At 40.4% G+C, this 26,275-nt stretch overlaps 1 non-coding gene across 1 annotated transcript; it reads right to left on the bottom strand.

Moving 5' to 3' along the window:
* Positions 1-14,919: 14,919 nt before the first annotated feature.
* Positions 14,920-15,026, bottom strand: LOC143661862 (U6 spliceosomal RNA). Its single transcript, XR_013164899.1, has one exon. It is a non-coding gene; the product is annotated as a U6 spliceosomal RNA (small nuclear RNA).
* Between the last annotated feature and the right edge of the window lie 11,249 nt (positions 15,027-26,275).

The raw sequence follows: 26,275 nt of genomic DNA, 5'->3' as shown, positions 1-26,275 counted from the left end.
CCCCTCCCCCAAATAGCTTAACAACCAGTTTAGAGACCTGGCAATCGTGCAGGTAGTACTACTTGTAGTTACAGTAGTAATAATCTTGCTAGTTATTTAAGACACAGCTAGAAACTTTTAGAACTAGAGACTTTTTTTTTAATAACTCATGCACAGACTTTATAGAGCTGAGAAGACAGATTCAGAAAAGGGACTTTGTCTAAGACCCTTTGAGACTCATTTGATACTAGAGCCTAAACCACCTAAAACATTGCACCCACCAATTGTGCTCTCTGCTCCCAGACAGAAAGTCAACCAGCAAATCAGCATGTAGAGAAAAATCTCCCACCCAACTGGGCCCTAAGAGGCAGGACTGTGCCTGTGTGTGGGTGTGTGTGTGCACATGGGGTGGTAGGGGTCCCCCCAGGGCCTGCTGACCTTGCTGCTCTCTAGAACAAGAAGAACCTAACAGTAAAACTTACCTCCTACTCAACTGCTCTTATCACAGATTTTAACACTTTGGAAGTCACCACTCAAGCACTTGTTTAGGTGTTGTGATTTGATGATAACACAACTAAGACATTTGCCAAAGGTCCAGGGAAGGGGAGGCTATCAACCAACATACCAATAGTGATTCAGTCTCACAAGCCCCTTTGGAATTTTTACCTTCAAACTGACTGAAGTATGCTCTTATTGGTTGCATTTATGCTTAAGTTTATTCCAGACTTCGGAATGGATTCCAAAGCAGAAGTGATGGCTCCTGGGTAACATTGCTCTTCAGGTTAAGTTTAATAAATACAAAACCATGGAGAAAACACAATGCACTAAAAATATATTGAGTTTGTGCATTTGTAAAGTTGGGAGAGAACGTGGCATGAGCTCTGGATGGGAAAGTTCAAATTTCCCATCAGTACTAAACATGATAACCTGAGTGTACAGCCTCTCCTGCTAACAGTTCAAAAGATTAATCTAAACATGATTAATGGATTTGAAATACATGTATTATTCTCTGTTTACGGAATCTTATCTCCTGGATTTCGTTGGGATGCCAGAATAGAGCAGTTCTCAGGACATGAGGAAAATATTGTCATATCTACATTGGGTGGCAGGAGAAAGTGAAATAAATTAGTTTTGCTTTTATAGTTCTACAAATCAAAACTCCGACAGTATTTTAAACTTAGTTCAGACATTGATAATTATTTTAATAATAAATAGACGATTTTTTTCTAGTTCACACTATATGCAAAGGTGGGAAGATTCAATATGTTTTTTCTCTGTTGTCAGTTAATCATCACGACCCTATAAGGTACTATCATTTCCATTTTACATAGATTAAATGATTTACCCAAGGTCATTCCAAGAGAAAGCTACAGCGCCAAGATTCAAACCCAGGCTATTTGGCTCCAGAGTCTAAACTTAACCAGACCATCTTGTAAGACTGTGTGCCTGGCTTCCTTCATTTTCACAACTTCAGTTCCCTCACCTGTAAACTGCAGATCCTACCACCAAGCTCAGGATTCTTGAGAGATTAGCAGTCAAACACTTGTGGGCCCCCAGCAATGGCTTTATATAATGAAGCCTTACCTGGCATTCACTGCCTCCCCTGGAGGAAGAGTTTATTTTCACTTCTGAGAAAAAGCTGAATCAGAGAAATACTGTGACAGAGTTGGAAGTGGCCTGAGAAGTCACTTATCACAGCCGCCTGCCCTCCCGTGCAGGGCCACCTCCCTCCCCAGCTCTCTTTGGTCTCTTACAGTGACACACGATGGCATTCACGCCATCCCTCTACACAGAGAGTAAAAGAAGAACTTCTGGTAGCCTTTCAAATAATGGGAGCAGTTGCCAAAATATCCCTTTTAATAACCATCTGTCTCCTAACTCCCCGAGTAGCCCTCCCTGAGTTCCAGCTCTTCAAAGCTGCTTTCCACATACGGTGCTCAGAACAGAGTCAGGGCAAGTAGGCTATGGCCAGCAGAATAAAGAGATTCTCTCCCCACCCATGATCTTCATTTTCTACTTATATTGACGCCAACCAATATTGTGTTTTCCAAGCAGTGCTAAAATCGCCATGCCCACGATTCCAGACCGCACCTCCTAATCCCAATTACTTTCCACCCTCCTCGACTGCCTGTTGATACTGAGTGACTTAGAAACTCTCACAAAAAACAGGTGGTCGTTCTGTAGGCCAGAGCAGAATATTGAGAGCATGAAACCAAGCTCTTGTGGCCCTCAAACCTGTTAAATTAGTAAAACAATCTGAAGTCACAGTCTCAGAGCTTCATGGTTTGCACCATTCTGAAGCTCTAAAAGCCAAATCAGCCAACTCCTATTGTTGAGTTGAAGGCTGGCTGCTCAAATGTTTCCAGCGTCTCATGCTTCTGGACGTAGTAAGATTGTATTTCCTGATCCTTTGGGTTTGAGCCGGGTTCTGTGACAGTTTCCAGCCAATGAGGGTTGCTTCTGGGCGAGAGCATTTAACTGTCAATGCAGACACCCTCAGAGCTCCTTCCTTCTGGCAGAGACCCCATAACTCTGCCAATCTGGGAGCCCAGGGGACTACGATGAGCATAAACCAACAGACAAACACGATGGCTATAGCCTGAGTGAGAAAATCTTTTTTTAGGCCACTGAGATTTGGGTGATGCTTGTTAGGACAGTTTAACTTAGCCTATTATGATGGATCCAGCTCCATTATTAAATTCCTAAAAAGAAAAGGAGTTTCCCCTTCAACATTCCCCATATCCTTCTGAGACCCCCTAGTGTCTCTTAAGAGCCAACACCCCACTCAACACTTCTTCTTACTTCTTTTTTCTGATTGTGCTTAATCATTAAGCTTTCTTTGAAATGAAAATACTTAGGTTTATAGAAGCCCACTTATCTGATGAACTGGTAAAAAAAAAAAGACCTCCTCATAAATTCCTAGACAATAGTTATTGCTAGAAGATTGTAGCAAAAACAGGGCCCATTATCCCCCTCAGTGAGCCACTGCCCTCCAACAGCACAGAGGTGAAGGGGTCCTCTCTGCATCTGGGAAGGATGACTGAAGAAGGGAGGCCGAAATATATAGTCAAGAATAAACTAAGTTTTGAACAGCCCTGTCATTAAGTTCACATTCTCCCTAGGAACAGTTTTTGGCTCAGTTTGTGCAGACTGTTGACTCACAGCTGACCCAAGAAATTCCATAAACCAGCCCCCAGCAGACGCACTCTAGCTATTGAAGTGGAGCCACTGCTTCCTTACAGGTCGTAGCTAGAAACGATAAGTCAATGGTGACTTATTTAAAAAATGACTGAGTTGCTACAACTTTGTTCTTTCGCTTTGCAAGGCATGGGAATGTGACACCCTGGCAGAGTCCCCCACAGCGCCAAAATGTCCAATTCAGAGAACTGTTGGGACTTGCCAGACTTCTTTTCCATTTGTTAGATGGTCACTGTGATAGACGGCTTCCCACTGATCATCCCACACTCAGGAGGGGCCCTGGATACACAGCTCTGAGTAGAATCAGCTTCCTGGGCATCCACCAGCCCCCTTAACCCATCAACTTCAGAATATGGACTTTGGTCATGGAAGCAAAGAGGAGTTTAGTTTAAACCTGATGGGAATCTGAAACCTAACATCATGGCAGATTGGGGGTGAGAGAAGGTCAAAAAAAGAGGTAAAGCCCTACTTATCTTCCCACATAGTGCTAGGGAAGGAATATGTAATACCTAGTACTTATTAATCAATTAGATCTCCACTGATGGAAATAAACAGAGAAATAAGGCATCCAGAACTGAGAGAATGCCTCCGGAGCATTCTTTAGGACCTTTCCCCCCACTCAAAACCTTCTTCACTAGGATGCCATAAAGTCTAAAATTATAAGCAATTATTTTATTGAGTTGAATCATTGTAATTTGGAGGATATCTGTTTGTTGGTGTCTGGACATGGCTTACAATTTCGCAGGCTTTAAGGTACTGCATGGGCTTGTTGGGCAAGCAGTTGGCAATTTCTGCAGGGTATACTTCCAAGATCGAGTCCTAGGGCTGCGAGTAGTAAGTCCCGTACTCCAACTCCCATTGTGGATTCCACCAGAGCCAAAGTCGTGGGCTGGGGCGATGTTATCTGAGGCAGTGATTGCTGGGGGCTAATGATGGTGGGTGCGCTATAAAAGATGGGGAGTTTTGCCCCTGGCTTTTAAATACAACTGGACATCTTTAGTCATGCTATCTCTGTAGGTTTTGTTAAAAGATTGTCATCCCAGAGCCCCATGACTTTTAGGGGTTTATCTAGGATGGTCCAAGTAAAGGCTTTGGCTACATATTCCAGCACTTTCCTCCACAGGAGGAATATGTTTTGTCTACACTTATATGCCAATTGGGTGTTAATTTTTTGTAGGCCTTCTTTTCAATCCAAGCTCTTGTCTTAGAGTAGTATGCCTGGCAGGCTGAAATAGAGGACAATTAGCCCTGCAAGTCTGATTTGATTGCATTTGTGAGGCCATTGGTGCTACATGAGAATATTACTTAGATTATGCCTGGGCCAATAACCATGAATGCATTGGTGTCAGTGGACCCATTTGGTATGTAGATTGGAGAGCTTTGGGTCCTCAGCCAGGCCCGGTGGCATGCTGGGCACAGGTGGTTGAGGAGCAACAGCCAACAATCTACTCTGTCCCGGCCCTGGGTAAAATTTTCGGATTAGCCGAGTATGGTTTGTGCATTCCTGGGCCTGCCTTGGGAGGCCTTGTGGGTCAGTAAGCAAGCCTGTGACCCACGCAGCCGGCAAAAATACAAAAACCCAGAGCCAGGGCGAACACTGACATTGCACCAGTTGGCGAGGACTGGCTTCTGGGCTGCTGCCTGCATCATGACAGTTTGACCTGGGTTGTTTTTTCCTTGCTGAGAGATTGCGAAATGCTTTCTCTCAAGACTTGCTCTATGACTAGTGTTTTCCAGCCCAGGTGTTGTGCCTTGTGTGGGAAATGGGCACTCATGGCAGGGTAAAAGGAGGTGTTACTAGCAGACGTAGCTTTTCTTCACCTCTAAAGGTGACACAGACCATTCCAATCCTTGATTTGGGAGTTATAATCTCTACTTCCTGGTGGCTCAGGCAGTGATGGGAAGTTATCCCATGTAATAGTTAACACAGCAATGTGAGGTTTTAACCCCGTCGCATGGAGCATGATGCCATCTATGGGATGCCAATGTTTGGTTTGGAGCACAATCATAGCCTTTAGTAACTATTTTGGCAAGCTGCTTCCAAATGTGGAGCCTGCTACAGGAGGCTTTTTTTTTAAATGCTGTATGGTGGGGTCACATTTCATTATTTTTCCATGTGAGCATCCCGTTATTTTAGCACCATTTGTTGATTTTTTGTTTGTTTTGCCTGTTTGTTTGTTTTTGGGGGGAAGTGCATGGACCGGGGGTCGAACCCAGGTCTCCCACGTGGCAGGCGAGAATTCTACCACTGAACTACTCTTGCACCCCTCAAGAGGGTTTTTTAAATAAGGAAAATATTTTGTTTTCATCTGCCTGACTACCCTGCCCACCCTTTGGCCACTGCCCAAGAATCAGTGAAGATCTGGGGAGAGTGCAACTGATAGCTTCAAGTATCCTGGAGGCTAACTGGACCACTTCCAGCTTTGCCAACTGTGTAGACCCCAAAAAAGCATTTTGGATAAGTGGGGTGTTTAAGGCCAGGAGATATGTTGTGGCTCTACAACAAGCCACATTGTCTCCAACAACACATTTTATGTGTTGCGTAAAATGATCACATTGCCACTGGGGAGACATACTGACTCCCCTTCCATGGCAGACAGTTGATCCCCACTTGGCTAGAGGAGGGGACAAAGGGAGCCCATCACCAGTATCTCAAGTTCCATGGGCAAAGGTCTGAGCATGGGGCAAGCCATATCCTCCCACAATTTGGAAAGGCCCTTTTGTCAAGTTTAGGCCTCTTCTGATTCTTCGTTATTAGTGTATAGAAACACTACTAAATTTTGTATGTTGATTCTGTATCCTGCCACTTTGCTGAATTCGTTTATTAGTTCTAGTAGCTTTGTTGTGAATTTCTCAGGGTTTTTCTATATAGGATCATGTCTTCTGCAAACAGGAAAAGTTTCACTTCTTCCTTTCCAATTTGGATGCTTTTTATTTCTTTGCCGGGCTAGAACTTCTAGCACAATGTTGAGTAACAGTGATGGCAGTGGGCATCCTTGTCTTGTACTTAATCTTAGAGGGAAAGCTTTGAATCTTTCACCATTGATTATGATGCTAGCTTTGGGTGTGTCATATATGTCCTTTATCATTTTGAGGAAATCTCCTTCCGTTCTAGTGTTCAGTGTTTTATCAAGAAATGATACTGGATTTGTCAAATGCCTTTTCTGCATCTGGTGAGATGATCTTGTACTTTTTTTCCTTCATTCTGTTAATGGTATATTACATTACTTGATTTTCTTATATTGAGCCACCCTTATATACCTTGGATAAATCCCCTTTATCATGGTGTATAATTATTTTAACATGCTGTTGAATTGGGTTTGCTAGTATTTTGTTGAGTATTCTTGCATCCATATTCATAACAGATATTTGTCTGTAATGTTCTTTTCTTGTGGTATCTTTATTTGGTTTTGCTATGAGAGTGTTTTTGACTTCATAGAATGAGTTAGGGAGGGTTCCCTTCCTCTTCCATTTCTTGGAAGAGTTTGAGCAAGTTTGGTGTTCATTTTTCTTGGAGTGTTTGATAAAATTCACCAGTGAAGCCATCTGGTCCTAGGCTTTTCTTTGTTGGGAGGTTTCTGATGATTGTTCAGTCTTTCCTTATTATTGGTTTGTTGAGAGCTCCTATTTGTTCTTGAGTCAGTACAGGTACTTTTTGTGTTTCTAGAAATTTGTCCATTTCACCTAGGTTATCTAATTTGTTGGCATTTCTAGTATCCTCTTATAGTCCTTTTTTATTTCTGTGGGGTCATTAGTAATGTCCCCCCTTTAACTTCTGATTTTAATTGTGTCCTCCTTTTTCCTTTGTCAGTTTATAGCTAAAAGTTTGTCAATTTTATCGATCTTTTCAAAGAAACAGCTTTTGATTTTGTTGATTCTATTGCTTTTTATTCTCTATTTCATTTATCTGTGCATGTTATCTTTATTATTTCCTTCCTTCTGCTCACTTTGAATTCAGTGTACTCTTCTTTTCATAGAACCTTTTGAGGTTTTGAGGTTAGGTCTCTGGTTTGAAATCTTTCTTCTTTTTTAATGTAACCATATCAGGCTATAACTTTCCCTCTCAGCCTAAGTTTTAGTATGTTGTATTTTCATTTTCATTCACCTCAAGATATTTCCTAATTTTCCTTGTGATTTCTTCTTTGATCCATCAGTTGTTTAGTAGTAAGTTAATTTCCACATATTTGTGAATTTTCCATTTCTCCCTCCATTATTGATTTCTAGTGTCATTCCATTGTGGTCAAACAAGATACATCATGTGAATTCAATATTTTAAAAATTTATTGAGCCTTGTTTTGGATGCTCTATCCTGAAGAGTGATTCATGTACACTGAAGAAGTTGTGTATTTTGCTGCTGTTGGGCCAAGTGTTCTATATATGTCTGTTAGGTCTACTTGGTTTAGAGTTTTGCCTTCTTATTGATCTTCTGTTTAGATATTCTATTCATTTTGAAAGTGGTGTACTGAAATCTACTATTAATATAGAATTATCCATTTCTCCCTTTAAATCTGTCAAACTCTGCTTCATATATCTTAGGATTATGCTGTTAGGTGCATATATATTTAAAATTTTTATATTTTCTTGTTGAACTGACCCATTCTCAGAGTATAATGACCTTCATTGTCTTGCATAAGACATGACAATTTGTTTCTTCTTCTTTTTGGGTACCTGAACCCAGGTCTCCCACATGGAAAGCGAGCATTCTACCACTGAACTACCTATGCACCCTAAGAGTTTTTTAACTTAGTCTATTTTATCTGACATTATTATAGTGGTCCCACCTCTCTTTTGGTTACTACTTGCATGATATATATTTTTTTTCTTCTGTTCACTTTCAATCTGCTTTTGTATTTGAATTTAAGGTGAGTCTATAGTAAATAGCATATAATTGGGTCATGATTTTTTGTCCATTCTGCCAATCTCTATCTTCTGACTGGAGAGTTTAATTCATTTAGATTTAAAGTAACTACCAGCAATGCAGGACATTCTTCTGTGATTTTGCTATTTTGAATTGTATGTCTTCTATTTTTTTTTGAACCTCAATTCTTCTGGTAATGCTTACTTCCATATTTCTTTCTTTCTTTTTGCATTGTACTATTTTGAGTTCCTTTCATTTCTTTCTAAATATATTTTTCATCTATTTTCTTTGTGGTAACCACAAATTAAAATGTAACAGCCTAAAGATATAACAATCATATTTGATTTGATACCAACTTATCTTCAAAAACAGACTTATTTTTCCTATGCCCCTTCATCCCCCCCACCTTTTTTTTGTACTTGCCACAAATTATCTTCATACCTTGCACATACAAAACTGTAGATTTATCATTATTTTGTACGCATTTGCATTTTAGCACCTGTAAGAAGCAGCGTTACATAGCAAATGTACTGGCATTTATAATTTCCCTTATGGTTACCTTTATTGGAGGTCTTTATTTCTTCATGCCTTTTTGATCCACTGACTAATGTCCTTTCCTTTCAGTCTGAAGAACTCCCTTTAGCATTACTCAGAAGGCAGGTCTAGTGGTAATGAACTCCCTCAGCTTTTATTTACCTAGGAATGTCTTAATCTCTCCCTCATTTTTGAAAAGTCTTGCCAGATAAAAATTCTTGGTTGGCAATTCTTTTCTTTCAGCACTAGAAATATTTCATACCACTACCTTCTTGCCTCCATAGTTTCTGATTAGAAATTGGCATTTAATCTTATTGGGATTCCCTTGTATATAACTCTTTACTTTTCTCTTACAGCTCTCAGAACTTTCTTCTTGTCCTTGGAATTGGATGATTTGATTACTATGTGTCTGGGTATGGTTCTCATTGAGTTTATCTTGTTTGGGATTCATCACCCTTCTTGAATATGCATATTCATATCTTTCATTAAATATAGAAAGTTTTCTACCATTATTTCTTTGAATATTCATTCTGGCCCTTCCTCTCTTCTCCTTCTGGGACTCCTATAATGCAACTATTGACATGCTCAATGGTATCCCATAGGTTTTAGACTCTGTTTATTCTTTTTATTTTTTTCTTCCTTCTCCTCAGCCTGAATCATTTCAATTGTCTTGTCTTTGCGATCACATTCTTTCTTCTGCCACATCCACTCTGCTGTTGAAATTATCTGGGGAATTTTTTACTTCAGTTATTGTGTTCTTCAACTCCAGTGTGTCTGTTTGGTTCCACCTGAAAATCTCTACAAGACTCCCATATTGTTCAATCATTGTTTCCTCATATCCTTTAGTTCTTTTTTGTGTTTTCCTTTATTTCCTTGAGCATATTGAGGATCAATTTTTTTAATATCTGTCCAGTAAGTCTAAAGTCTGGTCCTCTTTGTTGATGGTCTCTGGATTTTTATCTTGTCCCTTTGGATGGGCCATCATTTCCTGTTTGTCTCTTTTGTAATATTTTGTTGCACATTGTACATTTTAGTATTTTAAAATGTTAACTGTGGGATTTAGTCCATGGGCTGTCTTTTTCTTTAAGCTTGTATCCAGCTAATGATATGACATATTTTCTTGAATGCCAAGAGCTAATCAAAATGAACAAACCAAAGCAGAAAGCATTTTCACTATTTTTTAAAAATTGGGTCTGCTTTCACTGGTGGTCTTCTTCAGAGTTCCTATCAAGATAAGCCTAAAGCAATGCAAGGTGCAGGGTTCCCTCTGACTTATTTGAGCCTTTGTAGAGCCACAGAACCTGTTTCTTTTCATGGGCCTGTGTTTGCTGGAGGCCTCAGAAATTCCACACTTACATTTTTCAGGAGTTTGATTGAAAGCCTTCTCTACTCCCTTTGAAATAGATTTTCTCTCTTTCTTGGGCACTCTCTTGCGTAACTTAATGCAGGTAAGTCCTTTGCCCCGAGCTGTTTTTCACATTGCCCCAACTGTCAGCAACCTGCTTCTCTTCCCTCAGGACAAACTCTGGGATGGCAAACCCAAGACAAGTTCCCCAGCTCTGTCTCTCATATTTCTACCCAATAGATTGGCACTAACATACATGCATCCCAGGAGGCACTCTACTTCTTCTGGAACAGGGTCCATAGGGAGAGCACAAGCTGGCTCCACCCAGCCTTGTGTAGAGGTTAGAAGAGGAACCAGCAAGGACACCAGGAGTTTCTTCCATGATTTTTTTTTTTTTTAAGGTGCAACTTTGGGAATCAAACCCAGGTCTCCCACATGGAAGGTAAGCATTCTACCACCGAATCACCATGCACCCACTTCCTCTATAACTTTTAAAGATGCATTTTCTTGATTCAGCCCTTGCCCAGTTAATGCAGCCCTTTAACTGTTTTCTGTAGTTTTGAGGAAGATTACTGTCTTTCAGATTCCTCTGCTGCCTGTGCCCAAGGGGGGTTGAAACAATGAACACCCTCAGAGCTGGCCCCCAGTGATCTGCAGTATGTCATTAAAAGTAGTAGCCAGTCTTAAAGCTGCATAATATTCCATCGTATGTATATACCACAGTTTGTTTAGCCATTCTTCTGTTGATGGACATTTTGGCTGTTTCCATCTCTTTGCAATTGTAAATAATGCTGCTATAAACATTGGTGTGCAAATGTCCGTTTGTGTCTTTGCCCTTAAGTCCTTTGAGTAGATACCCAGCAATGGTATTGCTGGGTCGTATGGCAATTCTATATTCAGCTTTTTGAGGAACCGCCAAACTGCCTTCCACAGTGGTTGCACCATTTGACATTCCCACCAACAGTGGATAAGTGTGCCTCTTTCTCCGCATCCTCTCCAGCACTTGTCATTTTCTGTTTTGTTGATAATGGCCATTCTGGTGGGTGTGAGATGATATCTCATTGTGGTTTTGATTTGCATTTCTCTAGTGGCCATGGACCTAGAGAACATTGTGCTGAGTGAGTCCAGCCAAAAACTAAAGGACAAATACTGTATGGTCCCACTGATGTGAACGGACATTCAAGAATAAACTTGGAATATGTCATTGGTAACAGAGTCCAGCAGGAGGTAGAAACAGGGTAAGATAATGGGTAATTGGAGCTGAAGAGATACAGACTGTGCAACAGGACTAGATAGAAAAACTCAAAAATGGACAGCACAATAATACCTAATTGTGAAGTAATCATGTTAAAACACTGAATGAAGCTGCATCTGAGCTATAGATTTAGTTTGTTTGTTTGTTTGTTTTTGTTTGTTCGTTTTTGCTTTTTGTTTTTTTTTTTACTATTATTATTACTTTTATTTCTTTTCTCTATATTAACATTCTATATCTTTGTCTGGTGTGTCGCTAGTTCTTCTAAACCGATGCAAATGTACTAAGAAATGATGATCATGCATCTATGTGATGATGTTAAGAACTACTGATTGCATATGTAGAATGGTATGATTTCTAAATGTTGGGTTAATTTCTTTTTTTTTTTCCGTTAATTAATAAATAAATAAATAAATAAATAAAATATATATTAACCATCTGAAAAAAAAAAAAGTAGTAGCCAGTGATCAGACCATACACCCCTGGAATCTGGAGGACCAGGTCTTTGTGTCCTACCCTGGCACCAACAAGCAGTGCCAGGAGCCTGAGTTCCAAACCCACTTAAGGTTTGGGGAAAGGGAATGTTTATCCCTACAGGGACGGTGAAACACACTGGTATTTATAGCAATTTATCAGCCTCTTCCTAGATGCTACCTAGCATTCCACTAAACTGCAGAGTTTCAGAATAATTGGTTCAGACAGTTCTTGCCAGTTCAATGAAAGGATTGATTCCTCAAGCTTCCTACCCTGCCATCTTCCTATAATCCTCTAAATGGTTTTTTAAAGACCATTTGTTTAGGTCCTGGCAGTAGCAATTAGGAATTTTTTCTTTAAGGTTTGGCACTGAGTAAAACATGTTGGCCAAGTCCATCACAGCAAAGCAATTACCCATGCTCCTGTGCATCTCTTTTATTAATTAGGTAATGTGAGGAATGGGAGCTTTGATTGGCCAGACTAATGCATTAAACTCTGTATAATTGATTGTTACTCACCCTTCATTGGTGGAGACTTTAAGAACTGGCCAAATAGGGCTATTGTATAGGAAGATGGTTGATTTAGTGAATAATTTTCCTTTTGGATTGTTAACCAGAGCCCCACCGATCTTGTTTCAGGTGATATTGTGGTGTTTATCACCTTGATTAGCAGGGACAGTTCCACTGGGGTTCCATTTGGCATGGCCAACCAAGGTAGTCAAAGATTTGCCCTTATTCCAGGCAACATTTAAAATCATAAATACCTAGAGTGGGAAAAATAGGAGCAAAAAGTGTCACTACTAGCAGTTTTAATTCTTTAATTAGAATTGTTTCCATAGTTATGATTCCCAGGGGCCTTTCAGAGAAGCTAAGGACAAGACCACCTTGTAGTCCACTGCTTGTGGCCTTTGGAACTCCTCATTCACCGAGCAGCCCTCAGTAGTGTCAAGGGAGCATCAGGACATAACTTTATTCTGGGTCACTAAGATTCTAGATATTTCTAGGGGCAGTAAGCAAGCAACAGTAGAAAAATTCATTCTTTACTCCCAAAGCTTCTAAATCTGGGCCTGCTAGGTATATACCAAGAGCAGCCTACCTTGTGTTAGTCAGGATTCTCTAGAGAAACAGAACCAACAGGAGAGACCTGTAAATATGAGATTTATAACGGTGTCTCACACAACCATGGGAATGGAAGAGTCCAAAATCCATAGGGCAGGCTGTGAAACTGGCAGCTCCGATGAAATATCTAGATGAACTCCACAGGAAAGGCTTACTGGTTGAAGGAGTAGTGAAGAGTCTCTCTTCTTCCTTAAAAGTTTTCAAGTAGTTGGATTATCTCATTGGTGGGAGACATGCCTTAGTTGATCATGGATGTAATCAGCCACAGATGCATTCAACTGACTGATGATTTAATTAACCAGCCACAAAATATCCTTGCAGAACAGTCAGGCCAGTGCTTGCCTGACCAGACAACTGGGCATAATCATTTGGCCAAGTTTACACCAGAACCTAACCATCACATTCCCCTTGTCCCTTCTCCTGGGACCCACAAAGTTAACAAAGGCAGAGCATATGCAAATAGAGTTCAGTCCCAGGTGAAGCTTCCACATGGCTCAGCCAGTGCCACTGCAGTGGTTTCAGTGCTGGCTGCATTTACAATCACCTGGGAAATGTATAAAATGGAGATGCCCACACCCTACCTAAATCTGAATCTCTGGGCGGTGGGACCCACGTGTCAGTATTTTTAAATATCCTCAGGTAATCCCAATGTTCAGCCAAAATTCAGAAGAGCTGCTGTGTTCTCCCTACCCTTTATGATGTCAGTATGGACAAGGCAGAGTGCTCCATCTTATTTGGGTCATTCTCTGGGACCCTTAGGAGCTTGCCTGGTGCTTGGCTGTCCCATGTTACTCAGCTCTGAGAAACTCCTCCTGGACCCCATATAGTGACAAGAAAAGTAGAGGTCTACTACCAGGACAGTGGACTTCTCCACAGGACCTAACCTAAAGATTACATCTCTCCATCAAGTAGTCTTGCCAATGTTGAGTTTCACTGCGAATCACAAACACTGCAGCCATAAACACCAGTGTACAAATGTCCATTTGTGTCCCCATACTCAGCTCCTGCAGGTATAAACCTAGCAACAGGGTTGCAGCATCGTATGGCAACCCCACTCCTAGCCTCCTGGAACCACCAATCTGCACCTCTCAGCTTTCCTACCAACAGTAAATAGGTACATCTCTTTCTCCACACTTTCTCTAGCACTTGTTTCTCACTATTCATTTCTCAACAGTTTTATTTGCACATCATACAATGCAACCTAACAGACATGTCTTTGCCACCATAATCTATATGAAGACATTTCCTTTTCTTCTGCAAAGAATCCCATACCCCTCCCCCATGGTCTCTGCTTGTTGACATCTAGTTTTTGCATAATGCCTTTATTGCATTCAATGGAAGCATATTACAATGTTACTGTTGACTATAGACTCTAGCTTGCATTGATTGTACTTTTCCTGTATACCTCCCTTGCATCCTTGACATTCATTTGTTCTCCCTCATGCAAAAGTGTTTCTATATTTGTTTATTTAATCACCATCATTGTCCACTCTAGGCTTTCCTAAATTATACTGTCTCAGTCTTTATCCTCTAGCTTTCCTTCTGGTTTCATATGTGCCCCCAGCCCTTCTCCCTCTATCATACTCACATTCAGCTTCATTCAGTGTACTCATATTATTGTGCTACAATTAGTATTGTGCTATCCATTTCTGAATTTTTACAGTCAGTCCTGTTGCACATTCTGTACTCCTTCAGCACCAAATGCCCAATCTCGACCCTCTTCTTTCTATCTCCTGATAACCTGTGTTCTTAACTTTAACTCTCAAAGTTCATTCATTAATGTTAGTTCATATTAATGAGACAATACAGTGTTTGTCCTTTTGTTGCTGGCAAATTTCACTCATCATAACATACTCAAGGAACATCCTTCATGACTTTATTCTGTCTTACAGCTGTGTAATATTCTAGTGTATGTATATACCGCAGCTTGTTTAGCCACTCATCCGTTGGGGAACAATTTGCACTGTTTCCATCTCTTGGCAGTCATAAATTATGCTGCTATAGACATTGGTGTGCAAAGGTCCCCTTGTGTCCTTGCCTTCAGTTCCTCTGAATGTATATCTAGTAACGGGATTGCTGGATCATATGGCAATTCTAAACTTAGCTTCCTGAGGAACTGCCAAACTGCCTTCCAGAGCAGTTGTACCATATTACATTCCCCCAAATTATGGAACGCTTCACAAAATTGCGTGTCATCCTTGTGCAGGGGCCTTGCTAATCTTCTCTATGTCATTCCAATTTTAGTTTATGTGCTGCTGAAGCGAGCCCTCAGTTTATTTTTAAATCCTTTCTATACTTACTTTAAATTTTTCTGGGTCTTAGAAGCAAAAGAGCAAGTATTGTATGATCTCATTTAGAAAATACTTTTAAGAAAACTAGGGCCTAGATTGTAAGTTCTTATAGAAGTCACATTTAGTCCAGAGTGGTAATTGTTATTTCTGGATTTTGAGGGGCTGTTTTACATATGCATAGCCTGGTATTTAGAGATAAGAATGAAGCCAATCAGGTCGGGATTAAGGTAATTCAGAACACAGGGGTAAGGAAGACATTGTCTGCGTTTTAGAACTTCACCTTCTCATTGAGACCAAAGGAAGAAAGTTTTATTTTGTCCAGAACCTTAATTTTCTGTAGCACATAATCTAACTCAACCTGTCAGGATGAATCATTTAAACAATCCAAACACAGGGGTCCCAGAATAAGAGTGAGAGCCTTTAATCCTGTAGAGCTTAATGCAACACCTGCCTGGGTACATCCCAGAGTATATTAAGCAGATAATCAAAAAGTATTGGCAAAATCCTTGAGGGACGGGAGAAAAAATATGAAACTATTAAACTTTAACTGGGGAAACCCCTGCTACTGTGTGAAACATTAGGGACACCCAAATCAATAGTCCAACCCCTTGATCTTGAGGCTTGCTCTTGTGAAGCTTATGTATGTAGCAGAGACTTCTTCGGGAGGACCTTTTTTTGCTGCTCAGATGTGGCCTCTCTCTGCAAGTGAAACCACTGCTCTCCCCACTATGTGGGAAATGGCATCCAGGGATGAATGTCTCCCTGGAAATATGGGAGATGACTCCCAGGGATGAGTTCAGCCCTGGCACAACAATGTCATTCTGACCAAAAGGGGGAAAAGAAGTGTAACAAATAAGGTATCAGTGACAGAGAATTCAGAGTCAAGAGGCTACTCTGGAGGTCACTCTTACTCAAGCTTAAGTTAGACATTGTTACCTGTTGTAACTTGCCAAACCCCACTCAAAACCATTCCTGCTAATCCTAAAGATACCTAGGGCATTATATAAGATTCTACAAAGGTTCAATGCACTAGGGTAACTTTCCAGAAACCTACAACCTCCAGATGGGTCCCTGGACCAGGTAAGTCCTAAAATGCAGAGGGCCCAGCCTCTCCAGAACATCAACTAGTTCCATCCCCCATCCCATATTATCGACAGCCCCTTTCAACATGAAAGAGTTAGAATGGGCCTAGTTCAAATACCCCTAAAGAATGGGAGAAAGATCAAAGGTGATAGTGGAGTTATACAGAGAATGTAGGGTTTAATAAATGAGTATGAGTGCTGAATCATTATATTAATATTTCTTTTAGTCTACAGTAACTTAGAGCAGCTAGAAGTAAAAACCTAAAATTCTGGAATTGTAATCCATACCAAATTCTGAAATCTGTTCTACAACATATTGTTGCTATGTACTTTGGAATTTATTGCTTTTTTGTATATATGTTATTTTTCACAAAAAAGGAAAAAAGAGAGAAGGAGGAGTATAATAGAGAAGATAGGATTTAACAAATGAGTATGACTGCTGAATCAATATTTTGATATTTCTTTTGGTCTCCAGTATCTTGGAGGAGCTAGAAGAAAAAAAAATGAAGAAAAAAAAAATCACAGAACTGTAACCCATACCAAACTTTAAAATCTGTTCTACCAAACTTGAAAATCTGTTCTATGACTACTTGTTAAAATGTACTTGGAAAGTTATTGCTTTTTTGTATATATGTTATATTTCACAATTAAAAAAAAGTCAAATCAAAAAATAAAAAACAGTTTTCTGGACCTAAACATGATTTCTGAGACAGCGATGTTTTCTCAATTTCCTGGAACATAAGAATCACTGGGGGAATTTGTTTAATGTACAGATTCCTGGGCCTCAGCTCAGCTCCACTGAACCTACATTTCCAGGGAAAAGACCATGTAAACTGTAAGTAAAGGACCGGGATTACTGTATCACCAGGAATTTTGGAAACGTTTTCCTTAGGGAAAAATTGCCTTAGCTCTCTATGGACCAGATTTTGTACAGGCCTGATTGGACCCTTTTGGGTGTCTGTAAAAAGAATCCTGACTCCTTGATTCTAATTTACCTTCCATTGAAATTTTCAAATCAGATTACAGAGTGTGGCCCGGGTCCAGCACCTTCACCACTTGACTGAATTTTGCACTTCTCTGGCTCTTTAGATAATGTCTCCTATGTCTAAGGAATTTTGAGAATTTTTTTTTCACACTTTTCCAAGTGCTCTGAACCACACAACCCCTATAAATATTAAATATGATGTCCCACATATGAAACCAGAAGGAAAGACAGACAATAAAGACTGAGATGGTATAACCTAGGAATGCCTAGAGTGTATAATGATAGTGACTAAATTTACAAATTAAAAAAATGTTTTTGCATAAGGAAGAACAAAGGAACGTCAATATTGCAGGGTGTTGAAAATAGATGGTCATTCATATTTTAAAATTTCAACTTCTGTGTGAGACTAAAGCAAAAAATGTTTATTTGGTACAAAATTTATATTTTGACTAGTGCATTTCCTAATATAACTTATATGGACAGGTTAATTGAACACCATAAGTACATGGAATAGGGCATGAGATTTTATAGGTTTGTCCAGTGTGATGCCCTGATAAATCCCAGAGTGATTTGAACAGTGAATGAAGAAGTATTTGCAAAGTCCCCTTAGGGTAATAGCAAGAAAAGGGGAAAATTCAACTTCCCCATTTGGAGACTTCCTGATATTCTGGCAAGCAGTGGGGACAACCAAATCAATAGGCCAAGCCCCTAATCTTGGGGTTTGTTCATATGAAACTTATCCCTGCAAAGGATGAACTAAGCATACTTAAAACTGGGCCTGAGGAGAGGCCAAGATGGCGGCTTAGCAATGTGTGCATTTTAGTTCGTTCTCCAGAACAACTACTAAATACCCAGAAACAGTACAGAACAGCTCCCGGAGCCATGTCAGTGACCGGACACACAGCGTACCCCAGTCTGGACCAGCTGGACCGGCTGCAAGCCTCCCCAAAATCGTGAGTTTCCCAAGCCGTGGCAGCCAGCACCCCTCCCCCAAAGGCGGCTTCCCAGAGGGAAAGGAAAGAGACTCTAAGCCTGGTCAAGGCAGAGTTCGCTCATTGGGCTCATGGAAAAAGAGGAAAGGGGAGGAAACAGAGGTTTTAGTGGCTGTGTTTCTACTGAGACTTGGCAGCCTCTGTATTCAGCAGCGGGAATTCTCAGGCTGCAACTGCCCCAGGCATAGGCAGAAACGGGCTGCTTTCAGGGCTGTCTCCCACCTGTGCCTTCCCCAGGGGAGGGGTGAAGCCCAACTCAGATGGAATCCCTCTCTCAAGGAATTCAGACCCCAGGGCTTGGCAATTTGAAGCCATTAAAACCAGCCTACAACCTCTCCTCTGTCTCCACCACACCCCCAGCAGGGAGAGTCTTCCAAAGTTAAAAGTGCCACAACATCTTTTGCTGGTGCGACCTGCAGGCAGATGCGCCACATACTGGGCAGGATAAGAAAAACAGAACCCAGGGACTTCACAGGAAAGTCTTTTAACCTGCTGGGTCTCACCCTCAGGGAAAACTGACACAGGTGACTGCTTCCCCCTGATAGGAGGCCAGCTTAGTCTGGGAAAACCCAGCTGGAGTCTATAATACCTACGTAGACCCTCCTAAGGGTGGGGAGGGAAAAGGCACCATACAAGCAGGGCAAGAAACAAGAAAACAAGAACTGAAAAATTCTCCTCTGTTAAACAAAACCTAAGCTAGAGGTCCAGAAAAAGCTGAACTGAAGGTCAAAGAACAGATAGACAACAAATTCATCTAGCAAGAAAACCCTAGGTAAGAGAAGTGAAAGCAATCTCCAGAATAAACTAATTAAGGTAATTAAATCTCTAAATGCCAGCAAAAAAATAACAAATCACACCAGGAAAATTGAAGATATGGCCCAGTCAAAGGAACAAACCAATAGTTCACATGAGATACAAGAGCTTAAACAACTAATTCAGAATGTACGAACAGACATGGAAAACCTCATCAAAAACCAAATCAATGAACTGAGGGAAGATATGAAGAAGGCAAGGAATGAACAAAAAGAAGAAATGGAAAGTCTGAAAAAACAAATCACGGAACTTATGGGGATGAAAGGTACAGTAGAAGAGATGAAAAAAAATGGAAACCTACAATGGTAGATTTCAAGAGACAGAGGTTAGGATTAATGAACTGGAGGACAGAACATCTGAAATCCAACAAGATACAGAAACTATAGGAAAAAAAATGGAAAAATATGAGCAGGGACTCAGGGAACTGAATGATAATATGAAGCGCACAAATATACGTGTTGTGGGTGTCCCGGAAGGAGAAGAGAAGGGAAAAGGAGGAGAAAAACTAATGGAAGAAATTATCACTGAAAATTTCCCAACTCTTATGAAAGACCTAAAATTACAGATCCAAGAAGTGCAGCGCACCCCAAAGAGAATAGATCCAAATAGATGTTCTCCAAGACACTTTCTAGTCAGAATGTCAGAGGTCAAAGAGAAAGAGAGGATATTGAAAGCAGCAAGAGAAAAGCAATCCATCATATACAAGGGAAACCCAATAAGACTATGTGTAGATTTCTCAGCAGAAACCATGGAGGCGAGAAGACAGTGGGATGATATATTTAAATTACTAAAAGAGAAAAAGTGCCAACCAAGAATTCTATATCCAGAAAAATTTTCCTTTAAAAATGAGGGAGAAATTAAGACATTTTCAGACAAAAAATCACTAACAGAATTTGTGACCAAGAGACCAGCTCTGCAAGAAATACTAAAGGGAGCACTAGAGACAGATACGAAAAGACAGAAGAGAGAGGTGTGGAGAAGAGCGTAGAAAGAAGGAAAATTGGATATGACATATAAAATACAAAAGGCAATGGAAGAGGAGACATAACTACTGACCTCACAGAAATAAAGGAGGTAATAACAGGATACTATGAACAACTTTATGCTAATAAATACAACAATGTAGATGAAATGGACAAGTTCCTAGAAAGGCATGAACAACTAACTTTGACTCAAGAAGAAATAGATGACCTCAACACCCCAATCACAAGTAAAGAAATTGAATCAGTCATTCAAAAGCTTCCTAAAAAGAAAAGTCCAGGACCAGACGGCTTCACATGTGAATTCTACCAAACATTCCAGAAAGAATTAGTACCAACCCTGCTCAAACTCTTCAAAAAAATTGAAGTGGAGGGAAAGCTACCTAATTCATTCTATGAAGCCAACATCACCCTCATAACAAAACCAGGCAAAGATATTACAAAAAAAGAAAACTACAGACCAATCTCTCTAATGAATATAGATGCAAAAATCCTCAACAAAATTCTAGCAAATTGAATCCAACAACACATTAAAAGAATTATACATCATGATCAAGTAGGATTCATCCCAGGTATGCAAGGATGGTTCAACATAAGAAAATCAATTAATGTAATACACCTTATCAACAAATCAAAGCAGAAAAATCACATGATCATCTCAATTGATGCAGAGAAGGCATTTGACAAGATTCAACATCCTTTCCTGTTGAAAACACTTCAAAGGATGGGAATACAAGGGAATTTCCTTAAAATGATAAAGGGAATATATGAAAAACCCACAGCTAATATCATCCTCAATGGGGAAAAACTGAAAACTTTCCCCCTAAGATCAGGAACAAGACAAGGATATCCACTATCACCACTGTTATTCAACATTGTGTTGGAAGTTCTAGCCAGAGCAATTAGACAAGAAAAAGAAATACAAGGCATCAAAATTGGAAAGGGAGAGGTAAAACTATCACTGTTTGCAGATGATATGATACTACATGTCGAAAACCCTGAAAAATCCTCAGCAAAACTACTAGAGCTAATAAACGAGTACAGCAAAGTGGCAGGTTACAAGATCAACTTCAAAAATCTGTAGTGTTTCTGTACACTAGTAATGAACAATTTGAGGGGGAAATCAAGAAACGAATTCCATTTACAATTGCAACTAAAAGAATAAAATACTTAGGAATAAATTTAACTAAAGAAACAAAAGACTCACACAAAGAAAACTACAAGAAACTGTTAAAAGAAGTCACAGAAGACCTAAATAGATGGAAGGGCATACCGTGTTCATGGATTGAAAGACTAAATATAGTTAAGATGTCAATTCTACCTAAATTGATTTACAGATTCAACGCAATACCAATCAAAATCCCAACAACTTTTTTTCAGAAATAGAAAAACCAATAAGCAAATTTATCTGGAAGGGCAGGGTGCCCCGAATCACTAAAAGTATCTTGAGGAAAAAAAATGAAGCTGGAGGTCTCACGCTGCCGGACTTTAAGGCATATTATGAAGCCACAGTGGTCAAAACAGCATGGTACTGTCATAAAGATAGATATATTGACCAATGGAATCAAATACAGTGTTCAAATATAGACCCTCTCATCTATGGACATTTGATCTTTGATAAGGCAGTCAAGCCAACTCACCTGGGACAGAACAGTCTCTTCAATAAATGGTGCCTAGAGAACTGGATACCCATATGCAAAAGAATGAAAGAGGACCCATATCTCACACCCTATACAAAAGTTAACTCTAAATGGATCAAAGATCTAAACATCAGGTCTAAGATCATAAAACAGGGTGGGCCATGGTGGCTCAGCAGGTAAGAGTGCTTGCCTGCCATGCCCGAGGACCCGGGTTCGATTCCCGGTGTCTGCCCATGTAAAAAAAAAGATCATAAAACAGTTAGAGGAAAATGCAGGGAAATATCTTGTAAATCTTATAATTGGAGGCAGTTTTATAGACCTTACACCTAAAGCAAGAGCACTGTAGAAAGAAAGAAAGAAATGGGAACTCCTCAAAATTAAACACTTTTGTGCATCAAAGAACTTCATCAAGAAAGTAAAAAGACAGCCTACACAATGGGAGACAATATTTGGAAACAACAAATCAGATAAAAGTCTAGTATCCAGAATTTATAAAGAGATTGTTCAACTCAACAACAAAAAGACAGCCAATCCAATTACAAAATGGGAAAAAGACTTGAACAGACAACTCTCAGAAGAGGAAATACAAATGGCCAAAAGGCACATGAAGAGATGTTCAACGTCCCTGGCCATTAGAGAAATGCACATCAAAACCACAATGAGATATCATCTCACACCCACCAGAATGGCCATTATCAACAAAACAGAAAATGACAAGTGCTGGAGAGGATGTGGAGAAAGAGACACACTTATTCACTGTTGGTGGGAATGTCAAATGGTGCAACCACTGTGGAAGGCAGTTTGGCGGTTCCTCAAAAAGCTGAATATAGAACTGCCATATGACCCAGCAATACCATTGCTAGGTATCTATTCAGAGGACATAAGGGCAAAGACACAAATGGACATTTGCACACCAATGTTTATAGCAGCATTATTTACAATTGCAAGGAGATGGAAACAGCCAAAATGTCCATCAACAGATGAGTGGCTAAACAAACTGTGGTATATACATACGATGGAATATTATGCAGCTTTAAGACAGAATAAACTTATGAAGCATGTAACAACATGGATGGACCTTGAGAACATTATGCTAAGTGAGACTAGCCAAAAACTAAAGGACAAATACTGTATGGTCTCACTGATATGAACTGACATTAGTGAATAAACTTGGAATATTTTGTTTGTAACAGAGACCATCAGGAGATAGAAATAGGGTAAGATAGTGGGTAATTGGAGCTGAAGGGATACAGACTGTGCAACAGGACTGGATACAAAAACTCAGATATGGACAGCACAATACTACCTAACTGTAATATAATTACGTTAAAACACTGAATGAAGCTGTGTGTGAGAATGACAGAGGGAGAAGGGCTGGGGACAGAAATGAAATCAGAAAGAAAGATAGATGTTAAAGATTGAGATGGTATAATCCAGGAATGCCTAGAGTGTATAATAATAGTGAAATGTACAAGGTACAATTTTAAAAATGTTTTTGCATGAGGAAGAACAAAGGAATGTCATTATTGCAGGGTACTGAAAATAGATGATAATTAATATTTTAAAATGTCACCTGAGTGAGACTAAAGCAAAAAATGTTTATTAGTTACAAAATTTATATTTTGACTAGTGCATTTCCTAATATAACTTATGTAGATAGTTTGATTGAATGCCATAAATACTTGGAATCTCAGGTAGGACATGAGATTTTGCTGGTTTGTCCAGAGTGATGCCCCAGTGAATCCCAGAGCGATTCAGTCAGTGAGTGGAACAGTATCTGCAAAGCCCCCTTCAGGGAGTGGTGAGAACTGGGAGAAATTCAACTTCCCCAAGTTAAATTCTTGATATTCTCACAAGCAGTATGGACAACCAAAGTTATAGGCAGAGCCCCCAGTCTTGGGGGTTGTTCATATGAAACTTAACCCCGCAAAGGATAAGTCAAGTCTACTTAAAATTTAGGCCTAAGAGTCACCCCCAAGAGAGCCTCTTTTGTGGCTCAGATGTGGCCCCTCTCTCCAGCCAACACAACAAGCAGTCTCACCACCCTACCCCTCTCTTTGTGGGACATGACTCCCAGGGGTGTAGACCTTCCTGGCAACGTGGGACAGAGATCTTGGAATGAACGGAGACTCAGCATCAAGGGATTGAGAAAAACCCTAGAATGAGCTGAGACTTAGCATCAAGGGATTGAGAAAACCTTCTCGACCAAAAGGGGGAAGAGGGAAATGAGACAAAGTGTCAATGGCTGAGAGATTCCAAACAGAATCGAGAGGTTATCCTGGAGGTTATTCTTAGGCATTAAATATCTATCACCTTGTTAGTCAAGATGTAATGGAGAGGCTGGAGGGAACTGCCTGAAAATGTAGAGCTGTGTTCCAGTAGCCATGTTTCTTGAGGATGATTGAATAATGACACAGCTGTCACAATGTGACTGTGTGATTGTGAAAACCTTGTGTCTGATGCTCCTTTTATCTACCTTGTCAACAAAGGAGTAGAACATATGGAATAAAAATAAATAATAGGGGGAACAAATGATAAAATAAATTTAGTTAAAATGCTAGTGATCAATGAAAGCAAGGGGTAAGGGGTATGGTAGGTATAAGCTTTTTTTTCTTTTTTTCCTGTGTTCATTTTATTTCTTTTTCTATTGTCTCTTTATTTCTTTTTCTGAATTAATGCAAATGATGAATATGCAACTAAGTGATGATATTGTGAATTACTGATTATGTATGTTGTTTTATTTTGTTTCTATTTTTTTAATTAATAAATAAATTAAAAAAACAAACAAACTAGGCCTAAGAGTCACCTGCAGAGAACCTCTTTTGTTGCTCAGATGTGGCCTCTCTCTCTCAGCCAACACTGCAAGCAAACTCACTGTCCTCCCCTTCTCTATGTGGGACATGACTCTGAGGGTGTAAACCTCCCTGGCAATGTGGGACAGAAATCCTAGAATGAGCTGGGACTCAGCATCAAGGGATTAAGAAAACCTTCTCAACCAAAAGGGGGACAAGAGAAATGAGACAAAATAAAGAGTCAGTGGCTGAGAGATTTCAAACAGAGTCAAGAGGTTATCCTGGAGGTTATTCTTACACATTATATAGATATCCCCTTTTTAGTTTAAGGTGTTTTAGAGAGGTTAGAGGGAAGTGCCTGAAACTGAAGAGCTATGTTCCAGTAGCCATGTTTCTTGAAGATGAAGGTATAATGATGCAGCTTTCGCAATGTGACTGTGTGATTGTGAAAACCTTGTGTCTGATGCCCCTTTTCTCCACAGTATGGGCAGATGAGTAAAAAATATGGATTAAAAATAAACAAGTAATAGGGAGAATAAATTTTAAAATAAATTGAGTAGAAATACTAATGATCAATGAAAGGGAGTGGTAAGGGGTATAGAAAAAATTAGGGGGAACAAAGGTTAAAATATATTGGGTAGATGGAAATACTAGCAATCAATGAGAGGGAGGGGTAAGGGGTATGGTATGTATGAGGTTTTTCTTTTTATTTCTTTTCTGGAGTGGTGCAAATGTTCTAAGAAATGATCAAGGTGATGGATATACAACTATGTGATGATACTGAGAGTTATTGATTATATACCAAGAATGGAATGTTCATATGTTAAGAATGTTTGTGTTTGTATGTTGTTATGTTCTGTCAATAAAAATAAAAATAAAAAAAATTTTTTAAATTGATGCCCCATTGAATCCTGCTGTCTCGCTGAGCTCTGCCTGACTTCTCAGTCTCAACTTCCAGATCCTGGGAAAGGGGTCCCTCCCTAGAACCCCCAATGCAAGCGGTCATTTTATTTTACTGGACAGACCAGAATGTGCCCCCATCATGCCCCTCAGCCATCTGCCCCGCTCCTAGAACTCCCGCAGTTCTGCAAAGAGGAAGCACTGCCGCAGCTCACGCGGTGCCTCGCTCTGGGCCAAGGTCTCTACCCGCATCATTCCACAGAGCCTCAGAAGGATGTTGGAAGCCACCGGCTCACCTCCAGGCCTTGGCACTTGCTGCTCCCCTTGCCTGAGATGCCCCCTCCTGACCCTTGGATTCCCAAGACCCAGCCTAAGTGTTTCTTCCTCTGCCAAGCATTCCCTGGCTCCCACGGTCAAGTTAATTTCCCCACCTTTGTGCCCCCATTGATTTAGCCAATATTTATTTACTCATATAGACAAAGTTCAGTAGGGTCCAGGCCAGGGACTCTCTCTTTCATTCTTCACCCAGAGCCTCGCTTACGAATTGAAAGACATACCCAACTCTCCTCCAGCTCCATCAATCACAGACAAATAGACTTTTCCTCCCTGGACACCCCCTGTATCGCCCAGCCCTTTCTACTGCAAATTGTTTGTTTTCATTTCATTAGGGCTGAAAGAGAACAATTTGGCCTCTTCCTTGGGATCACTGCCCCAGGCCCCAGTGGCCCAGAAGGCTTCCTCCAGCAACCGCAGTGACTGGTGGTCTAAGCCTGGCCACCGGCCAAGATCTTTCCCCCACAGGGTAGTCCACACAGGCGCCCACAATGAACAGATCCTGCCAAAGAGACCTGGCCAAGTTGGAGAGAGTGCAGATGCCTGCGTGAGGCCTGCAGCACAAGCTGGTCTGTTCTCATGGGCTGCCGCTGGATTGGCTCCAGGCTGGCCTGCGGACCAGACTCTGTGTCCCACAGTGGCTGCTGCTGCTCCTGCCGCCTGGTGTGACCCAGCCCTGTGGACTGCTGGTATCAGGCACTGTTGCTGA

The sequence above is a fragment of the Tamandua tetradactyla genome, chromosome 17 (assembly GCF_023851605.1).
Source record: "Tamandua tetradactyla isolate mTamTet1 chromosome 17, mTamTet1.pri, whole genome shotgun sequence".
NCBI classification, from domain to species: Eukaryota; Metazoa; Chordata; class Mammalia; order Pilosa; family Myrmecophagidae; genus Tamandua; species Tamandua tetradactyla.
Note: the sequence above shows the minus strand (reverse complement) of the source record. Positions and strands in the feature narration are given on the sequence as shown.